We start from the raw sequence: 7,728 nt of genomic DNA on the forward strand, positions 1-7,728 counted from the left end.
TCTAATGAATCTATTAATAATTAATATAATTTTTGCCTAATTTCTCTAATAAATTTATTATATTCATATAAATAAATTATTTATTTTTATTAAGAATATTTATACTAATTTTATCATAATTAATCAATAATTTTTATAATTATAAATATTTTTTTAATTAATTAAATTTTTAACTATAATTCAAATTATTAAAATTTATAAATAAATTTATTTTTAATTAATATAATTAATAATCAATAATAAATATAAATTATTAAATTTTTTCAACAAATTTTAAATTTTAAAAATATTTTTACTACTTACAATTTAATTTGTTTAATATATCTTCATTTAAACTAACTCACAGATTATCCCGTAAATTTTTAATATAAATTTTTATATTTAATTAATTTATTAATAATTAATTATAATTAACAATTTATATTTAAATTAAATTTATATGAAAAAAAACTAGATACCAAAAAAATCGAATAACATTTCTTCACTAAATAAAAATTTAAAATAATTATTTAACATTAACTTTTATTTTTATTTAATTCTTTTTATATCGAGAAATTTTATTTATAAACTCTTTATTTAATAAATCCTGATACAAAATGTACAATAAATAAAATTTACTATTTTATACATAAATACCATTCATTTACATTACCTTAAATTATAATTTAAAATAATTATTTTAATATCATTACTAAAACTAAATAAAATATATTAAAAATTTCTTGTTTAAAATATAAAATCAATAATGTCAATTTTATAAAACTTTATTTAAAAATTATTTTTATTAAATACAAAAAAAAATAATTTATTTATTTATTAAAATTTTAATATATAGTACATTAATATTATAAAATATTAATCGTTTCAATGTAAATGAATTATTTTAAATTAAACTAAAATCTTTTTAATTTTTTATAGTTTTACAATGAAATTTTTAATTAATAAAATTATTAATATTATAATATTTATTTTTATTTTTTTAAATTTATTTAATAAATTTTTTATTGTTTTAAATTTAATTAATTTTGCTTTAATTCCTTAATTTTTTTCTAACTTATTTATAATATGATTTTTTATAGAAATCAATAATTTCTTGTTTATTTGTCACTTATGTATAAAATTAATTAATAAAAAAATCATGTTTTTATATTATATTATTCAAGTTATAGCGTCTTTATATTAATATTAATTTTTTCTTAATAATTAATAATTTATTTTTTAACAATTATGACTTTTTTATTTTAAACTTTATCATAAAACTTTATTAAAATTTAATACACATACGTATATATATATATATATATAATTATATTATATGCCAAAGAGATAGAGAAAGAGAGAGTATATTGTGTGTATATAATTTATGTTAATGTTTTATTTTATTAGAACTCTGTCGCACAGAGTTAAATTATAGAAAGCGGGTAATTTAATGCTTCAAAATCCGCAAAAGTATCAGGATAACACGATAAGCAAAGAGGTAGCAAGGAGGTAAATTATAGAAAGCGGAAAATTTAATGCTTCAAAATCCGCAAAAGTATTGGGATAACACGATAAGCAAAGAGGTAGCAGAGACCACCAGTTATCGGGCGGTAATTTCGGTCGGGCCGGTGGGCGGTAATTTCGGTCGGGTTGGTGGGCGGTACTTAACCGCGCTTGTATCGATTCGCATACGTCGATCGATGTCGCGGCAGGATATAGATCCTCCCCCTGAGCGGGACTTAGCGCGCCGTATTAATGGCGAGGCCGATTTCGTAAATGGCGGTCGCGGAATTATTGCCGGTTCGCGGATAGCGCGTTGTCGTTTCGTCCGGTATGGTCTTTCCCGTGGAATTCAGGAGTGCAACGGCCGATGGATGATCGCCGTTGCACGCAGGTGGACGTGCCCTATTTATACCGCTTTTTCAGCGGGCGCGCGTGCGTAATATGCCTTAATATTTTTGCTATTAGAATTATGTAAAATATAATATGCTGTTACGCTATTTTATTATTATATATATAAAAATATATATATCTCATATTAATAAATATTCATGCTACGTTTTGTGATTAATTTTAATCCCTTATTTCGAATAATTGCATAATTCAATTTAGAATATTTTATATTATATAAACTATTTTTATTTGCACGTTCATACACACATAGAGTAAAATAGCAATTATATACCCTACTCGCGTGCCAAACTCGCGTGCCCTACTCGCGTGCCCTACTCGCGTGCCCTACTCGCGTGCCCTAATAGAATTACCGTATGCTGCTTCCGTTGGGCCAGTTGAACTTACCTTTCATTCATCCTGGCCATATTTATTATGACTATTTATTTAGTCAGAAATGTAGCTTCGCCCTTAATGGGAGATCAATGAAGGAAGAAATTCCTTCCGTTGCCGGCTAATTATCATTGCCGGTGAATGAGCGCAAATTTACGCTCGTTTACGATCGTTTGTCATGCATTAATATAACTTTACTTTAATTAATATAATGCCAAGTTATCAATTAAAATTAATTGATTGAAATTCTTATAATAATATAATATTATTTATAATAATATATAATTTATATTAAAATTAAAATAATAAAGCATTTATATTTTATATAATTTAATAGATCGATAATTTGGCTTTACATCAATTAAAGTAAAACTTTAATTGATATAATAATATAGATGAATGGGCTATAACAAAATTAGTATAAAATCGATGCATGAATACATGAATAAATTATTACTATGTTATATAATTAATAAAATTATTTTAATGTCTTCATTAAACAAATGAAACAGAATTTATCAATCAAAAAAAAAAAATATTTTATATCCAAAAAATATATAATATTTTATATATAATATATAATATATAATATATAATATATAAAATATTTTTTTTATAATCTTCCTTCTTTAATTTGGACTTTAATTTATTTTTGCAATAGATGCAATGCATATCAAGAGACCTTAATAAAAATTATTCCATTCAACTGTTTTAGCTCATCCATTTGAAAGCAATGGATTTATCTACAATCTACAATCTACAATCTATATCTACAATTTCTATAAATCCGTTACTTTAAAATTAAATAAAAGTTTGTCACTCACCGGCACTGATGCGCAACAGCGGAGTTGTTGGTCTTGAGGCTACGTCGCTACGTTGTCTGTAACATATAAATATAAAATCCAAATTATAGCGGCGAAATATAATTAATATTTCGAAATATTTATACATCCGATGAATACACAATACTAACAAAGAAACTTTATATAAATAAATAACTTTATAAATTATAAAAAGATTTTCTTTCACATTGAAACTTTTATAAGATTTATGTAAAAGTTTTTCTTTCCAATTTTCTCTTGTTTCATTCATTCAAATAATAAGACCGAATTAATGCACGTACGCGACTTTTAACTAATTTAACTAATATACAAATAATAAATACTCACCCTAGGGTTGCTCCGCCGATGCAGGAAGCCTCTCCTAGGCCTCCTCCTCCTCTCAGAATGTCACGGTCACTACATTGATCTGTAACATACAAATAGAAGATGCAAATTGTAGCAATACTCAAAATAATTAATATTTTAAAAAATTTATTATACACATTGAATTTTACATTCGATGGATATAATAATACGCAGATTAATAAAACAATCTTATAAATTTTGAAAAAAACACTACTACTAATAATTCCATACATAAGCTATAATCTAAAAGTAAAAACTTTTATAAGATTATAGCTTTCATATAAAAATCTTTTTCTCTAATTCTCTCTTGTCTAAATCATATAAATAAAAAGCCAAATTACGCGATTAATTATTTAAATTAAATTGTACGTACGCGATTAATAAATAATTAATATACAAATAACAAATTACTTACCATAGGGTTGTTCCATCGGTGCCCGATGCCTCTCCTAGGCCTCCTCCTCCTCTCAGGTTGATTCACACGCGCGATACTTTAAACGGCACTCCCGCACTTTTATTAAAAGATTACTTCCGCACTTATACGCGCGATACTTTAAACGACACTCCCGCACTTTCGAATTTCGGCACGATCGAACCCCGCTTCACGTGAGAATCATACTTCGAGTCGACAGGTCGGGAATTCACCGATTACTTCGAGCAAAGGTTAAGCGGAAGCGGAAGAAGACGAAATCGATCGATGGAATAATCGCGAATGGGGTTCGCTCGACTCTTGACCCGCGCCTGCTCCCATCGAGGGCCGACTAGAACATCGTTAGGAACGATTTCATACGAACCACCAAGTCTCTATCATACAGACTGAGCCGGGTTTATCGTAAGGCTGGTAGACGGGTCGAGAATGAAGATACCCACCTTCTACGTGCTAACAATCTAGCATTTCGAAAGCAGGAGATCAACTTCTCTAGCGAGCGAAAATCGAACCTAATTAGAACAGCCGACTCCTCAGATGCCAAACATGTTAGTATTTCTACAATGTGCTGTTAGACGGTACAAGAGAAGGGACCCATTAACGATCATTCCAAAACAATCGACCGAACTCTAACCGATTCGGGCCGAACCGTTCGTCGGAGCAGAACGTGCCCTCAACAGCCGATTCTCGAACCGAAGTTCAAGATTAACCGCGCGAACATGCATCTATACTATGCACGAACATACGTTGCTACGCGGCCGGCATTCACCTCAGCCGCGATACTGAGGCGTTTTAACGTTGCGCCTACATTAATATATTAAATTTATTAATACATAAATATTTATATAATATATAATATTAATATAGAATTAATATTAACTGATATTAATATAAAATTAATTATATTAATAGGTATTAATATATTAACGATTGCAACGCTGAGAGACATCCCATTTAGTCGGCAACAAAGTATGATCCTCGGTTACAATCGTGAAAACGAGATAAAAGTCCAACACGAAGACGCGACGACGCGAAAACGCGATACCGCGACAACGCGACGCATCGTTGCTCGTACGGCACGATGACGGCAACGACGACGCACTAATGTGCGTTCAACGCACAAATGCGCGTGCCACATATGAGCCATTGTGCGACTCGTGGCAATGCTGTACGGACACGCGACGCGAAAGACGCGAAAGCCGTCCGCGACACGATGACGGTGCCGACGACGCGACAAGCCATCCGCGGCGCGATGACAGCACCAACGATACGGCGGGCCGTCCGCGGCACGATGACAGCAACGACGACGCTGGGTACTTGGTTTCCCCTTCACAGTAAACCTTGAGGACGGTTAAGACCTTAAGGCATACCGTCCAGGTACTGAAGCCACTCCACCACGTCAAGGTGTACCCATGGAGGGTTATTTTATACAATATATAATTTTCTAATATAATATATAACTTAAGAGAGAGGAAAAATATATTTTATAATTGAGAGATTAGTCTAAAGTATCGGACAAAATATTATTAAATTTGAAATATTTTTAAAGAAGTAATTATTGTTTATAAAAAGAGAAAAAAATCGTGACAAAACGATAATTTACAATTTTAATTTCTGTCACTTCGACTCTTGATTATATGTGTATACGTCACGCGCGAAATACGTGTCTCGAGATTTATCGTTGAGATATAATTACGTATTATTTAAGATATGTAAAAGATAAATAATTATTTATTATATTAAATTATTTCCCGATATTTGTCGCGGTCGCGTTTAGAAAAAGAATTCGACGGAGCGTCTTATACCAATACTTTACTGCTCGAGCATCCTTGTATAAATGATAACAAGATCGTAAGCCGTAACATGTTAATAATAGCGCGCTAATGTTTACGCCACCAAGGCTAAATATCATGTTATTGATAATTCGCAGCCGAAAATATTTTGCGCACTATATGACGTATATACAAACGGGATATTAAATTATACAAGCGTTTTAAATTATATATTATTTATTTAGCAAGCAATTAATATATCACGGAGTTTATCGTTAATTATTCGGACGGATGCAATTCGACTATTTTATCGCGCGTTCTCGATCCGAATCATATTTAAATCGTCGAAAAGTTAAACGATAAAGTATCGGACAAAATATTATTAAATTTGAAATATTTTTAAAGACATAATTATTGCTTACAAAGGAAGAAATAGATTATGACAAAACAATAAATTACAATTTTGATTCCTGTCACTTCGACTCTTGATTAAATGTATATCACGCGAAATACGCGCCTCGAAATTTATCGTTGCGATATAATTATGTATTATTTAAGATATATAAAATAAAAGATAATTAATTTTATTTATCGAATTAAATTATTTTCACGCGAAATACGCGCCTCGAAATTTATCGTTGCGATATAATTATGTATTATTTAAGATATATAAAATATAAGATAATTAATTTTATTTATCAAATTAAATTATGTTGACGCGAAATACGCGCCTCGAAATTTATCGTTGCGATATAATTATGTATTATTTAGGATTTAGGCTATACAAGATAAAAGATAATTAATTTTATTTATCGAATTAAATTATTTTCCGATACTTGTTGCGACCTCGTTTAGAAAAGGAATTTGATAATGTCTCGCGCTTTACTACCTTACTGTTCGAGTGTCGCCGTGACAATGATTAACCATAAGTAGTAATACCTTAATAATAGCGCGCTAATATTTATGCCGCCAAAGCCGAATATCATGTTATTGATAATTCGCAACCGAAAATATATTTTTCGTATTATGAACAAGCGGAATATTAAACTATACAAATATTTTAAATTATAGATCAATTATTTAATAAATTAATATGTCTCGAAACTTATCGTCATTTTAATTATTCGGACCTTCGATTCGACTATTTTTTTATACGTTTTCAATCCGAATCATATTTAAATCGTCGAAAAGTTAAATGAAAAAGCAGAACGGACGAAACATAATTTAATCTTAATTATTTTTAGAGAAATAATTATTATTTATAAAGGGAAAGAAACATCGCGACAAAACAATTTACATTTACAATTTTGATATCTATCATTTTAACTCTTGATTAAATGTATATACACATCACGCGAAATACGTGCCTCGAAATTTATTGTTGCGGTATAATTATTTAAAATATGTAAAAGATAATTTATATTTATTGTATCAAATTATTTCCTGATATTTATCGCGATTTCGTTTAGAAAGAGAATTTGACGGAGCGTTTCGCACAGCTACTTTACTGCGCGGATGTCGTCGTGTGAATGATAACACATAAGAAAGGAATTTGATGTCGACGGAGCGTCCCACCCCACTATAGTTCTTATTCAAGTGTCGCTGTATGAGTAATAACAAAATCATGATACGTAAACAATAGCGCGCCAATTTTTACGCCGCCAAGACCGAGTATCATATTATTGAAAAGTCGTTGCCGAAATATTTTATATATACAATTATATTATATATATATATATATATATATATATATATATATATATATATACGCGGGGAATATTAAAGTTTATAAAATATATTTTAAATTATGATTAATTATATTTATTAAACGATTGATGTATCGCGAAGTCTTGTATTAATTACTCGATTTTGCGAATCGATTGTTTAATTGCTCTATCTTAATCCGAATCATATTTAGATGCTGGTAAAAGTCAAACGATAAAGCGTCGAAAATATATTTAATTTTAAATTTTATTTTTGAAGAAATAATTATTTCTTATTGTGGTAATGTATTTAAAAGATAAGTAGATAATTATCTTATCAAATTATTTTCCGGTATTTGTCGCGATCGCGTTTAGGA

General features: G+C 29.3%; 1 long non-coding RNA gene across 1 annotated transcript; it reads right to left on the reverse strand.

Moving 5' to 3' along the window:
• Positions 1-3,056: 3,056 nt before the first annotated feature.
• Positions 3,057-5,275, reverse strand: LOC138942354 (uncharacterized). Its single transcript, XR_011448294.1, has 3 exons — positions 3,865-5,275; positions 3,432-3,510; positions 3,057-3,142 (listed from the first exon to the last, which is right to left on the reverse strand). It is a non-coding gene; the product is annotated as an uncharacterized lncRNA (long non-coding RNA).
• Positions 5,276-7,728: the final 2,453 nt, after the last annotated feature.

The sequence above is a fragment of the Polyergus mexicanus genome, unplaced genomic scaffold, assembly GCF_030449975.1.
Source record: "Polyergus mexicanus isolate NDT 795.1 unplaced genomic scaffold, iyPolMexi1.0 SCAF_22, whole genome shotgun sequence".
Classification (NCBI taxonomy): domain Eukaryota; kingdom Metazoa; phylum Arthropoda; class Insecta; order Hymenoptera; family Formicidae; genus Polyergus; species Polyergus mexicanus.